This window comes from Nycticebus coucang, chromosome 14, assembly GCF_027406575.1.
Source record: "Nycticebus coucang isolate mNycCou1 chromosome 14, mNycCou1.pri, whole genome shotgun sequence".
In the NCBI taxonomy this organism is placed as follows: Eukaryota; Metazoa; Chordata; class Mammalia; order Primates; family Lorisidae; genus Nycticebus; species Nycticebus coucang.
The window spans coordinates 540,947-562,262 of NC_069793.1; the positions used below are offsets into that span (position 1 = coordinate 540,947).

Here is a 21,316-nt window from a genome sequence, read left to right on the forward strand (position 1 = left end):
GAGCCGAGCCGAATCGAGCCGCGCAGCCGAGTCGAGCCGAACGGAGACGAGCCTCTCCCCCGAGCCAGACTGCGCCGCTGAGTCGAGCCGAGCCGAGCCCGAGCGAACGCAGCCAGCTGCAGTGGAGGCACCAAGTGGTGCCCGCTCCGGCCAATCAAAGGCGCGGACCAATCAGCACAGCCCGCGTCCTCCACCCCGCCCCACTCCTCCGCGACAGCTCCTGCAGTCCCGACTCCGAGGGGAGAGCGCAGACCTGTGCGCTTCCCGCTCGCCGCCCGAAACGCTCGGCCCCGCCCGACCTCAGAGATCCTGCTGCCGCACGACCCGCCTTTAAGGCGCGTCCCGGGACCCCGTAGGCAGTGACTTATGGGGAGGGGTGCAGTGGCTGCCTTGGCCCGTTTTTACTCTGCAGACTGGGACCCTGGGTTTCGGAAGGAGCTTCCGGCGTTCGCGGGGGTGTCGCACGTAGTGTGGGGATGCTGCACGCTGGCGGGGGTGTCGCACGCAGGTTGGGGGTGCTGCACGCTGGCGGGGGGGCCACACGCAGGGCCGGAGTGCTGCATGATGGCGGGGTTGCTTCACGCTGACGGGGGGTGCAATGCAGGGGTGCTGCAAGCAGGGTCGGGGTGCGGGAGTGCTGCACGCTCGTGTGGGGGTGCAATGCGGGGGCACAGGGGTGCTGCATGCTAGCGGGGGTGCCACACGCAGGGTGGGGTGCGGGAGTGCTTCACGCGGACCGTGTCCAACCTGTGACCTTGCTACTGCTAAGACTGTGCTGGGATGCGGTCCTCCGCCTCCCCGCCTTTCCCATTGCAAGAAAGAGAGGTATTTTGTGGGTATGTCAGGGTGACCTGCGCAGTGGGGTCAAGGAATTCACCTGGTCATAGCAGAGGGCCACAGCCAGCGCGCCCCACCCTTTGCTGCAGACCCTTCTCCCATCACGTTGAAGAGGGTCGGTAGGGCCCAGCTCCCCGGGGAAGAGGGGCGTCTGGAAGGTCCACACAGCCAGCCAGATCAGAGGGACCCTCTGTGTTTTGCAGAAAAGCACTCGTGTTTCCTTCAGCTAGTGCTGCAGAGGGAAGGGGATGGGAGGGGGTGAGTGAGGACTGGGTGGAAGGGAAGGGTCCCACCAATGCTGCGGCCACAGAGGCTGTGCTCACGAATGTGGCGTCAGCCCTGGTAAGTTCCGCTCCTCCCCTCTGGCTATCTCAATCTCTTTAAAGGTCGTGGACTTAGGGTCGTGGGTGCTAAGTTCTGAGGCTTCAGAGGATGGAGTAATGCCAGCCAGGGCCTGTGGGGGGAGGAGGGTTTCTGTGGGCAGATGCCCACAGAGGGTCAGCCTTGAGGCTATTGGTGGTGTGAGTGGAGCTGGTAGTCATTTCCAGCGGAAGGACCTTGGACTGCAGGAACTGTCAGGCAGTGAGGTCTGGCTGGTGGACTGGAGGTGCAGAGGTTGAGCAGGAGACCAGGGAGACCCTGGGCAATCACAGTGGGGTGGGGGGTGTGTGGCTTGCCTCGCCTTCCAGGCACTTCAGATTTGTCTTCCTGGTGCCTTTGGTAGCATTTGACCCTTTCGACCATTCTCTGGCTGCTCCTGGTTGCCGTAACTCTTGCTGTTAAGACATCCACTGCCTTGCCCACTACCAGCTCACTCCTGTCCCATGCCCTGGTCTTTCCATTCCTCTTTGGCCACTTGTCACTCTTCTCTGTGTCTGTGCAGCCCAGGCCCATTGGCAGTCTTCAGGGGGGCAGTCTGGATCCCTCTTCTTAAGCCCTCCAGGCATGACTGTCTACCCTGAGCCTTCATCCTCATACTGCCTTATTCATGATCCTGAGTTGCCACTGTCAGCCTTGCCCTCTGTCCAGGGTCCTGAGTCAGCTCCCAACTGTACCTTTCCTGTGTCTGTTGCCCGAATTCTTTTTTTTTTTTTTTTTTGTGGTTTTTGGCTGGGGCTAGGTTTGAACCCGCCACCTCTGGCACATGGGACCGGCACCCTACTCCTTGAGCCACAGGCGCCGCCCTGTTGCCCGAATTCTTAAACTCAGCACCTTCACAGTGGGATGCTGCATCCCTTCCCCATCTTCCTACAGCTCCTCATGGCCAGGCTTCAGTGAGCCTGGTCAGTGGACCTGGTATACCAATGCCCCAAGAAGGACCATGCCAGGTTGGATGCCAAAGCTCTCAGGCCCCCTCAGTCAGTAGTAACATAGGGACAAGAAGACCTGTTCCAAGGCCAGGAGACCCTGATGGGAGAAAAACACCCACACTACCACAAGCACTTTGAGGACACAGGAGGGACCACTTCCTGACTCTGTACGTGATACCATCATAGCCCTGGTATCAAATCCAGGTAAGGATACAACAAGAAAATAAAATTAAAGTCCACTATCTCTCATGAGCCTAGACACAAAAGCCTTAACAAAATATCAGCATGTAGATTCCATCAGTATATAAAAAGAATACATGCCCTATGGGTCTTATTCCAGGAATGCAAAGTTGATGTAACATTTCAAAATCAACAGAAAAACCACACAATCATTTCAATAGATTCAAAAAAAACATTAGGCAAAATTTAACACTAGGATAAAAACTCTCAGCTAACTAGGAATAGAAGGGAGGTCCCTCAACCTGATAAGGGAAACCGCAAAAACCCACCACTGGCATTGCTAAAAGCTCTTAGAGCAGGAACGGGGCAAGATTGTCTCCGGTTGGCCAGCACATTTTAGCAGTGCCGAGTGGACATAACCAACGCACCATGGCAAGGAGCACAAATGTACCAACCAGAAAGCAACATGACCTTATTGCCTTCAGAAAATCCTAAGCTGCAAAACATGGCTAAAACTAACAAGCCAGTTTACCAAAGCCACAAGATACAAAGCCAAAGTTGACTGTGCACTGACAGCAAACAGATTGAAATTATAGAAATGATAGCATTTACAAATGGAATCAAAAAGCAAGAAATTCTAGGGGCAGATTTAAGAAAATTTTCATGAGACTTGTTCACAGAAACTTACAAAATACCACTGAGAGAGATTTAAAAAAAACCTAAGTGGAGAGTCATACTATGTTCATGGATTCCAGATTCAATATTGTTGAGACATCAGTTCTCTCCAGGTTGATCTATAGCCGTGGTTCTCAACCATCCTAATGCCTTTAATTGTTACGAAGGGGTCACGACCCACAGGTTGAGAACCACTGATCTATAGAGTGAATGCAATTCAGAACCAGGACCAGTTCTTTAAAAATCTTTTTTTCATAAAGAGAGACACACTTTAAAGTCTTGTTATAAAACTACAGCAATCAAGACAACATGCTGTTGGCATGAAGGAAAACATTTAAATAAAAGAATGAGATAACAGTCCTGAAATAAATCCTTATGTTTATGGCAATTGGTTTCCAACAAAGGTCAAAGGTAATTTAATGGAGCAAAGACAGTCACTTTGACAACAGGTGCTAAAACCATCAGACACCCATATCGAAAGAAAGAACCTCAAACCTTACTGCGTGCTATCTACTAATATTAACTAGATTAGCTATTTAGTATTTATAGATATTAACTAGAAATGGTTAATGTACCTGAATGTGAAAGTTATAAGTATAAAACTTCTAGAAGAAAACCGGGGGAAAAAATCTTTGTGTTCTTGGGTTAAATGTAGATTTCTTAGATAAGATGCAAAAAAGCACAAACAAATCAAACAAAAACAATAAATTGGACCTCATCAAAATTAAAAACCTTTGTGCTTCAAAAGGCACTGTTAAGAAAAATGAACTGCCACAGATTGGGTGAAAGTATTTGCAAAACATTTCTGATAAAAGACCTTTGTCTGAAATATATAAAGAATTTTTACCACTCAATAATAAGACAGTTTAACAAAATATTGGACAAAACCCTTTTTTTTTTTTTTTTGGAGACAGTCTCACTTTGTTGCCCTCTGTAGAGTGCTGTGCTGTCATAGCTCAGAGCAACCTCAAACTCTTGGGCTCAAGAGATTCTCTTGCCTCAGCGGCCCAAGTAGCTGGGACTACAGGTGCCCACCAAAAGGCCCAGCTTTTTTTTTTTTTTAGAGGCAGGAACTCGCTCTGGCTCAGGCTGGCTGGAACCTGTGAGCTCTGGCAATCCACTCACCTTGGCCTCCTGAATTGCTATAATTGATTACATGCGTGAGCCACCATGCCCGGACTTTGGATAAAGCCCTTTGAACAGTAAGAGATTTGAATGGCAAATATGCACATGAAACAACTGTTCCACATGATTAACAACAAGATGCTACCACACGCCCATTGGAAAGACCAAAACTTGGAAGACTGGCATGAAAACATAGCACCTGGAACTTTCCAGTGTGCAGAGGAGGATGCAAAATGGCCAGCTGCTTGGGGACCAGCCTGCCAGTGTCTCATACAGTAAACGTGTATCTACCATATAAGCTAGCAGTACCACTTACAGATGTTTTCCCAAGAAAAATGAATACTTAGGGCCACACAAAACTGGTATGCAAATGTTTGTAGCAGCCTTATTTGAAATAGCCAAAAATTGGGACCAACCCCGTTGTGTGACATTAGCTAAGAGGCTAAACGTAGAAGGCGGGAGGCTGGCAAGGAGACCTTCCGGGCAAGAAATGCTCTGTGTCACGTGTCGTGTGGGTTACCCAGCCCTGTCATTCATCTCACGGAAGTGTACACATAAAATTGTACTGTGACGAAGCCGACCAGCGACCACCAGCTCGCGGCGTGGTGCAGGTGGGGAGACGAGGCCCATATCCCCTATCGGTTCCTGTATCTGTGCGCGTCATGGTGCGGAACCCACCTCGGCCCCGCGGAGGTCCGTGGCTGTGGACCAGGCGCTTCCTGCAGGAGGCGGCCGGGGTCTCCGATGCTGTGGACTCTATCCGGCTCCCCTCTCCTGTGGGCCCTGGAGGCGGCTGGGCCTGGCCAAAGACTCCTTCCTAAACCCGCCCTCACCCTGTTCTCTTACCTTGAGAAGCAGCTTCCCTCCTGGCATGTCCTACTACAGAATGAATGGGGTGCATTTCCAGAGCAGGACCCCACCCCCACCCCCCGCATTGTACAACGGTGGTCCGTGGTCTGAGACCTGAGAGGGGTGGGCTGGTGGTCAGCGTGCAGACAAGAGCAGGCATGGGGTCTCCCCCGGGCCCCCCAGTGTTCCCAGCCGGCCCGGGAAGCAGCACCTGTCCTGGCGGGGGTGGGGGTGAGCTCCCCAGCTTGGAGGCTCTCTGTCGCGCCCGCCCACGGCAGGGTGGGAGGCAGGCCGCAGCGCCACCGTCTGGCAGGGACGCGGCCTTGCAGGTGTGGGGTCAGAGCTCTTGCTGGAGGCCTGGAGACTGCACCGGCTGCTGGTCCTGGCAGGGCATGGGCCTCGGAGCGGTGTGGGAGCTGCTCGAGGCCGCAGGCAATATTTGACCCCGGAGGGTGTGGGTATGGACCTGGGGGCTTCTGGTTCTCCAGTCCCTCTTTCCCCTTCCCCCAGTGTGGCCCCCAGTTTTCTGTTTCCTTCTTGGTGGGTGCTCACGACTTTCACCAGTTGCAGCCATTTGATGTTAGCTGAGTGACAGCAAACTACGTCCTCACTTTCTCCAGACCCAATGTAGATGGCGTTAGTCTCTACTTTGCAGAAAGGACACCTAGGCTCCAAGAGGTTGGGACCTGCCAGGCCTAGTCCCGCCCAGCCCTGGTTCTGAGGCAGGGACCTGGGTTCAAAATCTCTCTTTTAAGCCCTGACTGGCCCTGCAGGACCTGGTTGGGAAGGTGTGAGATCCACTCACAGGGTGTGTGCCCCACCCACCAGCCCCCAGACACGTTCCTCTTCCTCTTCCCACCAGCGGCCCCTTCACACCCTCCTGGGCCATCCCCTCTGGTGCTTCCTGCATGTCCCCAGGATCTCATTGAGGCTCCTGGTCCCCGGCCCCAGCATGAGAGGTCTCCTGCAATCATGCCCATGAAGAAGTGAATCTGGGAAACCTCAAATTCAGGCCTGGAGTAAGGGGAATGGGGTCAGGGCTGCAGCCACATCTGCTGGGTTCTCCCCTCTGCTGAGTGCCTGGACACATCTGCAGGATGTTTTATCAAGACAAAGAGAAAGAGAGAGGGGGAAATGGCCACCACAGGGTGAGCCCAGCCAGAGTACCTGCCCCTCCAAGGCCCAATTATAAGTCCCTTTAGGCCCGGGCTGTGGGGTGGGGTCCTTCCTGCCTCCTTTTGCTGTTGCTGCTGTCAGTGGTTGTTAGGGGGCCAGGGAGAGGCCTCCAGGGCTCATGGGGGCAGAGAGGAAGCAAAGCCCCAACCCTGGGACAGTGGGACTGGGCTGGGTGGGAGGGCTAGAATGGCAAGGCACACAGGGTGGGCCCTGGGGGGAGGCAGGAGGCCTAGGGGAGCCCTGGGGCTGGGGAGAGTAGTGGTGATGCCTAGAGCGTCGTGCTGGTGGTGATGGGGCAGACTGGGCTGGACCTGGGATGAGGGAACTCATGGGAAGGATTTTGGGTCCCCACTAGCATGTGTGTTGGAGGCACCTGGATCCCTGAAAAGCTGGCCACGAGGCTCTGGAGGGGCATGCCTGGGCCCTAGACACTCAGAAAGCCCCACTTGGGTGGACGGAGTACCTGTGGGGCCACACCATGTGCTCTCACCCTGTGGTCACTGCCCCTGGCAGGCAAGGAAGTGAGGCCCAGAGAGCAAGAGTGTCCAGCCTGCAGTCACAGGGTGGCCCTCTGCCCACACTTTGGGGTCAGCCCTGTGCCACACACATTGTTCTTGCAGCTTTGTGAGTCACCAGGAGCTGGGCCACTAAGCAGACATGCAACATGAGAGGACAGGCTGGAGGGTGGGTAGAGTGGGTTGGGAGGACACGGGCGGGGGCACAGCGTGAGGGGGCCTGGGGAGGACACGGGCGGGGGCACAGCGTGAGGGGGCCTGGGGAGGACACGGGCGGGGGCACAGCGGGAGGGGCCTGGGGAGGACAGGAGGGGCACAGTGGGAGGGGCCTGGGGAGGACCCAGAGATGGTTGTGTAGGGCAGAGGGAGGGGAGCAGGGAGGGGCCACCATGGAGGCCAAGGTGGGAAAAGGAGTCTGAGGGTCAGCATGGTGACGTGCCTTCCTGAAAGTCAGACTGACCACTTGGGAGGTTGGGGTGGAGGCCGGCTGAGCCAAGGTTCAGAGGGACACATAGGCTCCTGTGTCTGAAAAGACTGCTAAGAAAATGGTGCTGTGTGTCTCTAACTTACCAAAGTAGTGCATGCCTATTGAAGGAATTTGGAGAAATACAGACAAATTTAAAGGAAATATAAATCACCTTTGGTCCTACCACTTAGAGACAACTGCTAGCTCACATCTACCCTGTTTCCCCAAAAATAAGACATCCTCCGAAAATAAGACCTACTTACAGGAAAGATAAGATGTCCCCTGAAAATAAGACCTAGTGCATCTTTGGGAGCACACCTTAAAATAAGACACTGTCTTATTTTTGGGGAAACAGGGTAGCTCATGCATCCTGCCAGTTTTCTCCCAAGTAGCTTTTGCTAAAGGTGATGGTTTATCACCTTCTCGATGTTAAAAAAAATTTTAACAGCTGTATAAAAATATAATTCACGTACGTATAATTCATTGATTTAAATCATACAATTCAACAATGTTTATTTTATAAGCTATTCATGGAGCTGAGTAACCATCACCCTAATCAATTTTAAAACATTTTCTTTTTTTTTTTTAAACTTTCTTTTTTTTTTATTGTTGGGGATTCATTGAGGGTACAATAAGCCAGTTACACTGATTGCAATTGTTAGGTAAAGTCCCTCTTGCAATCTCAATTTTAAAACATTTTCATCATTCCGAAAAGAAACCCTGTATCTATGGATAGTCACGCCCATCTGCCCCTGGCCCTTGGTGGCCACCGTTTACTTCCTCATGCTGCATGAGTGCTGTGTACATGTCCTGATCATCCATCCATCAGTTGACGGACACTTGGGCTGTTTCTGCTCTGCTGTTAGGAACATTCAAACTCCTCTGTGTGTGGATATTATGTTTTCATTTCTCTTCTGTATGCACTTAGGAGTGGAGTTGCTGGTTCCCACAATAGTCCTGTGTTTAATTTCAGGAGGAACCACTAAGACACTTTGCACTGTGTGCTCTGCACTGTGCCCCTCGTGTCCTCCCCAGGCCCTCTGACTGTGCCTTCAAGAGCGTCCCACCTCCTCTAGCTCTTGCCGCTTCTGTCCTCTTTGGTGTGGCCACCCCAGCAGGTGTGAGGCAGTATCCCACTGTGGTTCTCATTTTCATTTCTCTGATGACTAATGATGATAAGAATTTTTTCGTGTGCTTATTGGCCATTTGTGTATCTTCTTTGGAGGAATTTCTGTTCAGATAATTGTGTCTTTGTTATATATTTGTTTACTGTTTTTTTGAGACAAAGTTTCACTTTGTCACCCTGGGTAGAGTGCCCCTCATAGTTCACAGCAACCTCAAACTCCTGGTCTCAAGAGATTCTCTTGCCTCAGCCTCCAAGTAGCTGGGACTACAGGCATCCGCCACAATGCCTGGCTAGTTTTTCTATTTTTAGTAGAGATGAGGTCTTGCTCTTGCTCAGGCTGGTCTTCAACTTGTAAGCTCAAGCAATCTACCCGCCTTGGCCTCCCAGAGTGCTGGGATTACAGGTCTGAGCCACCTGCAGAGTTTTTTTTTTTTTTATTAAATCATCGCTGATTTTTTTATTAAATGATCGCTGTGTACATTAATGCGATCATGGGGCACCATACACTGGTTTTATAGACCGTTTGACACATTTTCATCACACTGGTTAACATAGCCTTCCTGGCATTTTCTTAGTTATTGTGTTAAGACATTTACCTTCTACATTTACTAAGTTTCACATGTACCCTTGTAAGATGCACCGCAGGTGTAATCCCACCAATCACCCTCCCTCCGCCCATCCTCCCCCTCCCTCCCCTCCCTCTCCCCCTTCCCCCTATTCTTAGGTTATAACTGGGTTATAGCTTTCATGTGAAAGCCATACATTAGTTTCATAGTAGGGCTGAGTACATTAGATACTTTTTCTTCCATTCTTGAGCTACTTTACTAAGAAGAATATGTTCCAGCTCCATCCATGTAAACATGAAAGAGGTAAAGTCTCCATCTTTCTTTAAGGCTGCATAATATTCCATGGTGTACATATACCACAATTTATTAATCCATTCGTGGGTCGATGGGCACTTGAGCTTTTTCCATGACTTAGCAATTATGAATTGGACTGCAATTAACATTCTGGTACAAATATCTTTGTTATGATGTGATTTTTGGTCTTCTGGGTATATACCTAGTAGAGGAATTACAGGATTGAATGGCAGATCTATTTTTAGATCTGTAAATGTTCTCCAAACATCTTTCCAAAAGGAATGTATTAATTTGCATTAGCAGCAGCGTAGAAGTGTTCCCTTTTCTCCACATCCACACCAACATCTCTGGTCTTGGGATTTTGTGATATGAGCTAATCTTACTGGAGTTAGATGATATCTCCAAGTAGTTTTGATTTGCATTTCTCTGATGATTAAAGATGATGAGCATTTTTTCATATGTCTGAAGGCCGTGTGCCTGTCTTCTTCAGAGAATTTTCTCTTTAAGTCCCTTGCCTAGCCTGCAATGGGATCACTTGTTCTTTTCTTGCTTATAGTTTGAGTTCTCTGTGAATTCTGGTTATTAACCCTTTGTCAGAAACATAACCTGCAAATATCTTCTGCCATTCTGAGGGCTGTTTGCTTGCTTTACTTACTGTGTTCTTGGCTGTGCAGAAGCTTTTTAGTTTGATCAGGTCCCAGTAGTGTATTTTTGAAGCTGCTTCAATTGCCTGGGGGGTCCTCTTCATAAAATACTCGCCCAGACCGATTTCTTCAAGGGTTTTCCCTGCACTCTCTTCTAGTATTTTTATAGTTTCATGTCTTAAGTTTAAATCTTAAATCCAGGGAGAGTCTATCTTAGTTAATGGTGAAAGGTGTGGGTCCAGTTTTAGTCTTCTACAGGTCGCCAGCCAGTTCACCCAGCACCATTTGTTAAATAGGGAATCTTTTCCCCACTGAATGTTTTTAATTGGCTTGTCAAAGATCAAATAACGGTAAGGATTCATCTCTTGGTTCTCTATTCTGTTCCAGACATCTACTTCTCTGTTTTTGTTCCAGTACCATGCTGTTTTGATCATTATCAATTTATAGTATAGTCTGAGGTCTGGTAGCATGATTCCTCCTGCTTTGTTTTTATTTTTGAGTAATGTCTTGGCTAGTCAAGTTTTTTTCTGATTCCATATAAAACAAAGTATTATTTTAGTATAATAATATTTCTAAGAGTTTTGTAGTAGAATCCCTGGTGTTTTCCAGATATACAATCATATCATCTGTGAAGAGCGAAAGTTTGATCTCTTCTGACCCTATGTGGATACCTTTGATCGCCTTTTCTTCCCTAATTGCGGTGGCTAAAACTTCCATTACAATGTTAAAGAGCAGTGGAGACAATGGGCAGTCTTGTCTGGTTCCTGATCTGAGTGGAAATGATTTCAGTTTAACTCCATTCAATACGATATTGGCTGTGGGTTTCCTATAGATGGCCTCTATCAGTTTAAGAAATGTCCCTTCTATACCAATTTTCTTAAGTGTTCTGATCATGAAGGGATGCTGTATATTATCAAAAGCTTTTTTCTGCATCAATTGAGAGAATCATATGGTCTTTGTTTTTTAATTTGTTTATATGCTGAATTATACTTATAGATTTACATATATTGAACCAGCCTTGAGACCCTGGGATAAAACCAACTTGGTCATGATGTATAATTTGTTTGATGTGTTGCTGGATTCTGTTTGTTAGGATCTTGTTGAATATTTTTGCATCTATATTCATTAGTGATATTGGTCTATAATTTTCTTTTCTTGTTGGGTCTTTTCCTGGTTTGGGGATCAGGGTGATGTTTGCTTCATAGAACATGTTGGGTAGTCTTCCTTCTTTTTCTACATTTTGGAACAGGTTGAGTAATATAGGTACTAATTCCTCTTTAAAGGTTTGGTAGAACTCTGACGTGAAGCCATCTGGTCCCGGGCTTTTCTTTTTAGGGAGGTTTTGTATGGTTGATGCTATTTCAGAACTTGATATGGGCCTGTTCAACATTACCACTTGATTCTGGCTAAGTCTTGGAAGGTGATGTGCTTCCAAGTATTGGTCAATTTCCTTCAGATTTTCATATTTCTGAGAATAAAGTTTCTTGTAATATTCATTAAGGATTTTTTTAATTTCTGAGGAGTCTGTTGTTATTTTGTCTTTGTTGTTTCTGATTGATCAGATTAGAGATTTTACTCTTTTTTTCCTGGTTAGGTTCACCAAAGGTTTATCTATTTTATTGACCTTTTCAAAAAACCAACTTTTTGATTTATCGATCTGTTGTATAATTCTTTTGTTTTCAATTTCATTTAATTCTGCTCTAATTTTGGTTATTTCTTTTCTTCTACTGAGTTTGGGGTTGGAATGTTCTTCCTTTTCCAGTTGCTAGAGATGTCCCATTAATTTGTTAACTTCCTCTCTTTCTATTCTCTTGAGGAAGGCAGTGCTATAAATTTCCCTCTTAGGACTGCCTTGAGTATCCCAGAGGTTCTGATAATTTGTGTCTTCATTGTCGTTTTGTTCCAAAAATTTGGCAGTTTCCTTCTTGATCTCATCTCTGACCCAGCTATCATTCAGCATAAGGTTATTTAACTTCCATGTTTTTGTATGAGTATGCAGATTCCTGTTGTTACTGAGCTCAACTTTTATTCCATGATGGTCCGAGAAGATGCAAGGAATAATTTCTATTCCTTTAAATTTACTGAGGTTAGACTTGTGACCTAAGATGTGATTGATTTTGGAGTATGTTCCATGGGCTAATGGGAAGTATATGTATTCAGTTTTGTTGGGATGAAATGTTCTGTAGATGTCTGCTAAATCCAAATGTTGGATGATTAGGTTTAAATCTAAAATTATTGCTCAGCTTCTTATTGGAGGATCGATCCAACACTGCCAAAGGAGTGTGAAATCTCCGACAATTATGGAGCTGGAGGAAATCAAGTTGCTCATGTCTGTTAGAGTTTCTCTTATAAATTGAGGTGTATTCTGGTTGGGTGCATAGATATTAATAATTGAAATCTTATCATATTGAGTATTACCCTTAACAAATATGAAGTGACCATTCTTATCCTTCCTTACTTTTGTTGGTTTAAAGCCTATTGTATCTGCAAATAAAATTGCAATACCTGCTTTTTTTCTGATTACCATTTGCCTAAAATATGGATGACCATCCTTTCACCCTGAGTCTATATTTGTCTTTTAAGGTAAGATGTGACTCTTGTATGCAGCAAATATCTGGCCTGAGTTTTTGTATCCAGTCAGCTAACCTGTGCCTCTTTAGAGGACAGTTTAAGCTGTTCACATTAATGGAGAATATTGATAAGTCTGGTAAAATTTTGGGTATCGAGTTTTTCGAAAGTCCAGTGGACATTTTTAATCCTTTCGCCACTGTGGAAGTTGGAGTTTAATCAAAAGTTTCTGAGTGAGTTTACTTTTGTGGTAGAGGATTGGGCTGGTCATTATGGAGGATAGGTCTGAGAATATCCTGAAGAGCTGGTTTGGTTATGGCAAATTTCTTCAACATATGAATGTCATTAAAGTATTTAATTTCTCCATCATAAATGAAACTCAGTTTAGCTGGATACAGGATCCAGGGTTGAAAGTTATTTTGCTTTAGGAGATTAAAAGTCAATGACCACCCTCTTCTGGCTTGAAAAGTTTCAGCAGAGAGATCTGCAGTCATTCTAATATTCTTCATATTGTAGGTAATGGCTTTCTTACGTCTGGCTGCTTTGAGAATTTTCTCCTTCATATTAACTTTAGTGAAGTTAATTGTGATATGCCTGGGGGATGTCTTATTGGGATTGAGTCGTCCTGGGGTTCTGAAACTGTCTGCTATCTGAATTTCAGAATCTCTTGGCATGTCTGGAAAATTCTCTTTCTTAATTTCATGGAGAAGGGCTTCTGTGCCTAGTGAGGCCACTTCATCAGTTTCAGGGATTCCAATGAGGCAGATATTAGCCTTCTTCGAATTATCCCAGAGCTCTCTGAGAGAATGATCCATTTTTGCTCTCCATTTCTATTCCTCTTTGAGAGTTTGGGAGCGTTCAAAGGCTTTGTTTTCAATGTCAGAAATCCTTTCTTCTGCTTGCTCCACTCTGTTACTGAGGGATTCTACTGTATTTTTCAGATCTTTGAGGGCTGCAAATTCTTGCTTCAGTGTGTCAAAATCTTTGGTGGCTTTGTCTTTAAATTCGTTAAATTCTTGAGACAACTTTTGAATTTCTCCTCGAATTTCTAATTCCGACTTTTGAATTGCTGCTCAAATTTCTAATTCCAAGTTTTCCTCCATTTTATTAGTCTTGTTTGCAATCCAAATTCTGAATTCGATTTCTGACATCTCAGCCAGTTGTTTGTGAATGGGATCTTCAGTTACATCTGCCATATCTTTCCTTGGGGGGGTTGATCTATTCTGGTTATTCACGTTACCAGAGTTTTTCCGCTGATCCCACCCCATGATTGTTCTACACTGTTTGATTTTTCTCCTGGAGCTTTGTCGAGGACCTATGGCCTGAGAAACTGGGGACCTGTTTGGTGTGGTGGGGCTAAGTGGTTCTGTCTTGTTTTCAGCTGGTCTCTGTTCGACCCTAGTGAAACAGTTACTCTGGGTTGAAGTGTCAGCTGTGGAGAAATACCCGCAATGAAGTCACTCTGCCCCCCATAGGCAACAATTGGAAAAGGAAAATCAAACCTTCCTACAACCACACACTCAGGGCACCACTTGAATAGTCCTTGGGCGATTGGCTCAGTTCAAAAGGTCCAAGTCAATTGTCTCAGTCAGCACCTGTCTCAGGTGGGAGAGTTTAAAAGGTCTCTGGCAACTGGATTGCAGGGGTCTGGTGACTACTCTGATATGACTTGCTCCAGTGCTCTGTGGAATCAGGAGGACCCACCCAGCAAATAGATCAGTCTGGGAAGGTTGATGCCTCCTTCCCCACCTTGCACCTCTGTCACACCCAGTCACTGATAGTCCCGCAGGGCTTTGACCCAGTTGCCTGTAGCGAATAGATACTCCAGAGGTTTGCACCTGCCTGAATCACAAGGAAATCTATTTCTGCTCAGCCAGGCCACTGTGCTCTACCTCTATCTAGCAGGGGGAGGTGAGGCCTGACAACCTTGGGCGCTCGATGGAGGCTGGGGGGTATTCACTCAGTTCCAGCCCCGCCCCTGATTGATGTTACTGACAGAACAGAACAGAACAACTTTGTGGGAATTTGTTTCTGTCCCTGCTAAATTCCCCTGCGGAAGAGAAGCTGTTTTGAGTTCCCAGAGCCTGCGCCTCAGGCCCTGTCTTTGCTTCTGCAGGTTTGTATTTGGTTACCTGTCAGTTCTAGCCTCATGTCTTCCTTTGTCTATAGGCTGACAATCCCCTGACGGCCGGGTGTGTCTTAGGCTCAATAAAGCAGTCCTCTGGTTCAGCCCCGCCCTGGGAACTTCCCAGCTCTGCGCATGCGTTTCTAGTCCCCACACTCCACCCAGACCAGTACCGCCTCAGGCAAACCCTTTACTCACGGGGCCTGCATGCGTTTTCGTCCCAGATCTGTTCCGTGGTGGTTGCCACCTGAATAGATGCCCGGCCTCCTCTGGTTGCCCAGGAAGACAGGGGGTGTGGCTTCGAAATAACCGGGAGTGAGCCCTATTGTTGCCAAAAGACAGCTGCTGCTTTGAGCCATGGGGCACTGCTGCTCCGATGTGGTTCCCGCTCAGTGGACCGTCCTCTCCTCACTCCCGTGCTGCAGAGTCAGCACTGACCAGCTGCAGTTTAGGCCTGGTCCACACCCCTTGAGAAATCACCCAACAATCTGGACTCCTGGGGGACAGGCCTCCAGACCTCAGAGTGAGAGTGGAGGGGAGTGCTGGGAGCTCAGAGTTGCAGGTAGAGAATATATACAGTTTTATACAGTTTTATGCCTGGCAGGAGAATGCCATGGCACCCTAGTAGGGGAAGAAGGTCCAGTTTTTAGAGGGGCTCTCCCGTGGAGTGTAGTGGGAGGAACTTTGAACTCTGCTCATTTGTTTGTGGGGCACTCCGAGCCGTTCTCATGGGGGAGGGGACTCCTGTTCACTTGGTGATGGATTTTGTACCTTTTGTTTGTATCCTTGGGGGTCATAGCTCCGCAGGGCCTCAGTGGGTTGATGTGTGTTATTCAACTTTCTCTCTTGATGCAGCTCGAATCCACCAGGTTACTTGCTAAATTTCTGTCCTTTAACTCTCCTTCTGGACGGGAGCCTCTGTAGAAAGCTGGCTTCAGTCAACCATCTTGTCTCTGCCCCTCACACCTGCAGAGTTCTATCCTGAAAACCAGTTCATCATCAGATATACAAAATATTTATTTTCTCTCAAAGCATAAATATTTACTCCTCTGCTTCTAAGAATTTTAAAAGTTCAGCTCAGACATTTAGGTCTACATCCATTTTGAGTCAATGTTTATATGGTGTGAGGCAGGGTCCACCTTCACTCTTGGGCACGTGGGTGCCCAGTTGTCCCAACACCATTCCTTGTTCTTTGTCCATTGAACTTTCCCAACAGTTCACAGAAAATCAATTGACCCTGAACATGAGAGCTTACTTGTGGATTCCCAGTTACAGACTCTCCTGATCACGGCAGCTTTGTGGTGAACATTGGAGCTGGGGAGAGTGAGTCTTCCTCCTTTGTTTGTCTCTAAAGCTTCTTCTTCTTTTTTTTTTTTTTTGACAATTCTGTATCTCTTGCAATTCCATGTAAATTTAGGATCAGCTTTTCAATTTCTGCAAAAAAGGGCAGCTGAGGTTTATTCGTGCATTGAATAGGCAGATCAGTTTGGAAAGTAGTCTCTCTTAACAATATTAAATCTCCCAATCCATGAACGTGAGCTGGATGGATTGCCAACAATATTTGGCAATTTTTAGAGAATGAGTTTTACACTTCTTTTGTTAAATCCTAAGTATTTTATTCCTTTGATGCTTCGTGTATTATAAACAGAATTGTTTCCTTCATTTCATTTTCAGAGTGCTCATTGCTAGCATTTTGGGTACTGCTCTGCAACTTTGCTGAACTTGCTTATTAGTGCTCAGAGTGTTAGGCCTAGGTTGAAGAGGAAAAATACCAGTTAACTCCTGGCAAATTTCTGGGCTGCAAGCCCTCAACAAAATGGAGTAAGTCTTTCCCCGGATAGGTGGGAAAGCACTCACTGACTTCTTGCTTGACTAACTTCCCTGAGAAACGGATTGGGAAGTACCAACTGTCCCTGGACTGACCTTTGAGAAATACCAGGTGGAGAAAGTACTAAAACAAAGATATACGACTAACTAACGGCAAAATTCTGCTTCTGTGCAATGCTTGCTAACCCACCCGGATGCACCTGGGCAGCCTGCATGCCAACTGGGATGCAAAAATGTCCTACCCCTTAAGCACTTGGGGCTTTTCTCAGAAACCCCATGTTGGGACACTGAGGCAGTCGCTGGTGGCTCTTCAATAAAAGGACTCCTCTAAATTTGACTTGCTAGCAGTATGGTCTTTGAGAGACTCCTGGGCATAACAATAGCTTCTCAGTGCATTTCTTGGGATTTTCTGTACACAAGCTCATGTCTCTGCAAATAGCAACACTTTTACTTCTGTCATTTCTTTTTCTGGCCTGGTTGCCTTGCCTAGAACCTCCCGTGCAATGTTAGAAGCAGCGAAAGTGAACAGCCTGTTTTCTTCCTGACCTCAGGGGAAATGTACACAGTCTTTCATCACCATGAACGATATTATCAAGAGCTGTGGCTTTTTCATAAATGCCCTTTATCAGGCGGGAGAAGCTCAGATCCAGTTTGTTGATGTTCTGTCACGACAGGGTGCAGGACTGTGTCTCCACGTTAGCTGTGCACAATGGGAGCTGGGTCCGAGATGATGTCAGACCTGCATCCTGTCAGCCGTTATTCCCTGCATTTCCCCTTTTCCTTTCCCACATGGTGAGATTTGGCTTTCCATCCAAGGATCTTTCTGCGGTCTCTGTCCAGCTGAAGCCCAATGGTGACCACCTTGCCAGGTGAGTGCCCAGGTGGGCAGCTGTACCCACCGCCTTTTCCATCTTCCTCCCTTGGGGTAGATGGTGTTGCTAACCTGAGCACCCTGACTCTCCTGGATGGGTGTGTGTCGGACGTCATACCTCTCAGCTCTTTGGCAAGAGGGGAGGACATACCCTCCCCACGAATGTGGAAGAGGCACTGGGATGCCTTTTGCGGTCCCTGCTTCCGTCAGAAGTCACAAAGGGATTGAATCCAACTCCAGTGTCTGTGGTGGCTGCAAAAGGGAAGAGCTGCACGCGTCTCCTGCTTCCACCCATCTCCAGAACATCTCTGATTTCATCAGATGTTTCCACTGCATCAGTTGAGCTGATCGTGGGGTTTCTTCTACCAGCCTGTTGATATTGTTACTTGATGTTTGGATTTACACAAGCCTTGCATTCCTGGGATAGAAGGGTCACGGTATATAACCCTTTTATATGCTGCTGGGCTCAGTTTGCTCATGCTTTGTTGAGGGGTTTTGTGTCTGTATTCACTGGGGATCTGGTCTGTCAGTTTCCTGTGCTGTCCTTATCTGGTTTTGGAGTCTGGGTGGTTCTGCCCTCACAGAATGAGTTGGAGACTTTTCTCTCCTCTTGTGTTTCCTGGAGCTTGTGAAGAATTCTTATGAATTCTTCCTCAACTGCTGGGTGGAACCCATCGACAAAGCCATCCAGCCAGGGCTTGTCCTGTGGGAGTGTTAAATTACCCCTTCCTCCTCTGTGCTTGCTACAATCTGTGCAGATTTTGTTTCTTTTTGAGTCAGCCTTCATAGGGCATATCTTTCCAGAAAATTATCCAGTGCATCCAAGTCTCAGATTTGTTGGTTTCAGCCTATATCTGTATGGAAGAATTTTTCTAGAGGCAAACCCAGCATCTGGGAGGGGCACTGGGGACCAAAGTCAGATACTTCCCTCCTCCACATGCCCCTGAGGGGCCACACCACCCGGGGTCAAGCCAGGGTGCACAGCCCCTCTCTGGGTGTCTCCCCAGCCCCTCTCTCAATGTCTCCCCAGGCCCGCTCTGGGCGTCTCCCCAGCCACTCTCTGATGTCTCCCCAGCCCCTCTCTGATGTCTTCCTAGCCCCTCTCTGGGCATCTTCCCAGCCCCTCTCTGGAGGTCTCCCCAGGCCGTTTCTGGAGGTCTCCCCAGCCCCTCTCTGGGCGTCTTCACAGCCCCTCTCTGGAGGTCTCCCCAGCCCCTCTCTGGGCGTCTTCACAGCCCCTCTCTGGAGGTCTCCCCAGCCCCTCTCTGGGCGTCTTCACAGCCCCTCTCTGGAGGTCTCCCCAGCCCCTCTCTGGGCGTCTTCACAGCCCCTCTCTGGAGGTCTCCCCAGCCCCTCTCTGGGCGTCTTCACAGCCCCTCTCTGGGCGTTTCCCCAGCCCCTCTCTGGGCATCTCCCCAGCCCCTCTGTGATGTCTCTCCAGCCCCTCTCTGGGCATCTTCACAGCCCCTCTCCGGAGGTCTCCCCAGCCCCTCTCTGGCCCCACTGGACTAACTTTTCACTCACCTGTGAGTGTTAACGGACCACCTGGGTACGTCCCACAGGCCCTGTCTCACATGTGGCCACTGTGACCACAGCCCTCTGCACTCATGGGGACAATTCATTTACTGCTGAGGTTGAACAATTTTTCACATGTATGTACAGCCGTTTGCCTTTTTCCTTGTGAATTACTTATTCCTGTCCTGTTTTCTTTTCAGGGCTTTCCTATTGACTGTAAGAGCCCTTTTCATATGGAGGGCACTGCATTCTCTCTGCTCCCTGTTCCCTGGCTCTGCCCAGGGTGGGGGCCCTGCTGCCCAGCCTTTGGCTTCTGTGGTCCCCAGGCATGAAGGGCTGAGGCTCTGTGCACTGTGACTGCTTCTGGAGGACAAGGGCCACCCTGGAGAAAGATGGGGAGCCTCACTTCTGGGGGACCCCAAGTTCAACAAAGAGGATCAGCCTCAGGTGCAGAAAGACTTTCTGGTAATTCAAAGGGAGGTGCTTTGCTGTGCATCAGCATGAGGGGCTGAGGGGCATCTGAGGGCTGGAAGGTTGGGTGGGAGCCCACTGGGGTGGCAGGTGAGGGCACAGGTCTCACAGGGTGCAGCATCTCTACTGTTTCCATCAGCGTTTGACAAGGAAGAAAAGGGAATTAAAAGAATGCACAGGCCATCAGGCAGTGCTTGCACGGCAGCATCGCTGCACATGCAGAGATGCTGAGGATGGTCCATTTTGTGTATACTCAGCACAACTAAAAGTATTTGAAAACAAGCTGAACAACACGTGGGGGCATGTCCCTGAGGGTGGGGTTTCTCCTTGCCCCTTACAGAGCTCCCTGCCACACTGGGCTCACTGGAAGGCTGTGTGGGTTGCTGTGCATGGGGGGGCAGTGCTGAGCTGGCCAGTGCAGCCCTTGGGTATTCTTGCAGGTTGACTGGAGCAGAGCAGGGGACAGCATCTCACACCGTGAAGGAGAGGACTGGCCACACTGGAAATTGCCCTCATAAGCAAATGCAGTGTTGGCTGTGGGTCCAGGCTGACGTCCGCCTCCCTCTCCCCGCTTCCTTCTCAACCCCACAGAATCCATGCTGAAGGAAACTTCGTCCAAAGCAAACAAGCAGAAAATGCATGGCGTGGACTCTCCTGATGGGTCTGCCAAGACATGATGATGTTTATACTCCGGTGAATTGTGGCTTAATATTCCATGAATTTCTAGTACAACTGTCTTTGTATTTACTTGTTTAATGAAAGTCAGCTCTGGAGACCGCCAAGAGATCTCCGCCACGGTGCTGCTGCCGGGGCACAGAAGTGCCATCCGCCGTCCCCGCCTCGCCTGTAATGAGACCATTTATTTATGGTTTCAATTTGGTTTTTATTATTATTATTATTTGCTTTCAGAATTAGGAGAGTACATCAAACGCTCTCTCGCCCCAGAACAAGGCTGCATGTTCTCACAGCACAGGTGCAGAGCCGCCCTACATGGGAGACGCTGGCAGCTGAGGGCACTGGGGGCAGCGTCTCCGGTCTCTTCTGCCTTCTTGTCACCAGGCAGCTCTGCACGGGTCTTCATGCCAAAGGAACTGGAGGGCTTCCATTTTTCCCAAGATTGTATCTCCATGAAACTGTCAAATGAGGGGTTTTTTGTTTGTTTTTGAGACAGAGTCTTACTCTGTCACCTTGGGTAGAGTGCTGTGGCATCACAGCTCATAGCAACCTCCAACTTCTGTGATCCTCTTGACTCAGCCTCCCAACTAGCTGGGACTACAGGCACTTACCACAATGCCCAGCTAGTCTGAATGAGGATTTTGTTCTTGGTTTTCATAGACCTCCTTTAGTACCACGATCAGACACCACATCTGCTTCCCGTTCCATGTGTCAGGGTATGAGGCTGTCTGTGGCTGTGTCCAGGCCATGGGCACACCACATACTCCCACATGCTTTCACATACTTATACACATTCCTGCAGGCTAACACACACTCCCAAATGCTCCCACACACTTCCACATACTCATATACATTCCTAGTGCACCCTCCCACATGCTCTCACATGCTATTACACGCTCCGACATGCTCCCACATACTCATATACATTCTTAGTGCACCCTCCCACATGCTCTCACATGTTATTACACACTCCCACACGCTCCCACATACTCATATACATTCCTAGTGCACCCTCCCACATGCTCTCACATGCTATTACATGCTCCCACATGCTCCCACATACTCATATACATTCCTAGTGCACCCTCCCACATGCTCTCACATGCTATTACATGCTCCCACATGCTCCCACATACTCATATACATTCCTAGTGCACCCTCCCACATGCTCTCACATTCTATTACACACTCCCACATGCTCCCACATACTCATATACATTCTTAGTGCACCCTCCCACATGCTCTCACATGTTATTACACACTCCCACACGCTCCCACATACTCATATACATTCCTAGTGCACCCTCCCACATGCTCTCACATGCTATTACATGCTCCCACATGCTCCCACATACTCATATACATTCCTAGTGAACACTCACACATGCTCTCACATGCTATTACATGCTCCCACATACTCATACACATTCCTAGTGCATCCTCCCACATGCTCTCACATGCTATTACACGCTCCCACATGCTCCCACATACTCATATACAT

At 48.1% G+C, this 21,316-nt stretch overlaps 1 long non-coding RNA gene across 3 annotated transcripts; it reads left to right on the forward strand.

The window, feature by feature from the left end:
• Positions 1–247: 247 nt before the first annotated feature.
• LOC128565312 (uncharacterized) lies at positions 248–20,010 on the forward strand. 3 transcript variants are annotated; one of them, XR_008374240.1, is made up of 3 exons: positions 248–2,351; positions 18,870–19,134; positions 19,581–20,010. It is a non-coding gene; the product is annotated as an uncharacterized LOC128565312 (long non-coding RNA). The 3 variants fall into 3 exon arrangements; XR_008374242.1 differs by having other exon boundaries at positions 18,870–19,116; XR_008374241.1 differs by having other exon boundaries at positions 248–1,179.
• The last annotated feature ends 1,306 nt before the right edge of the window (positions 20,011–21,316 follow it).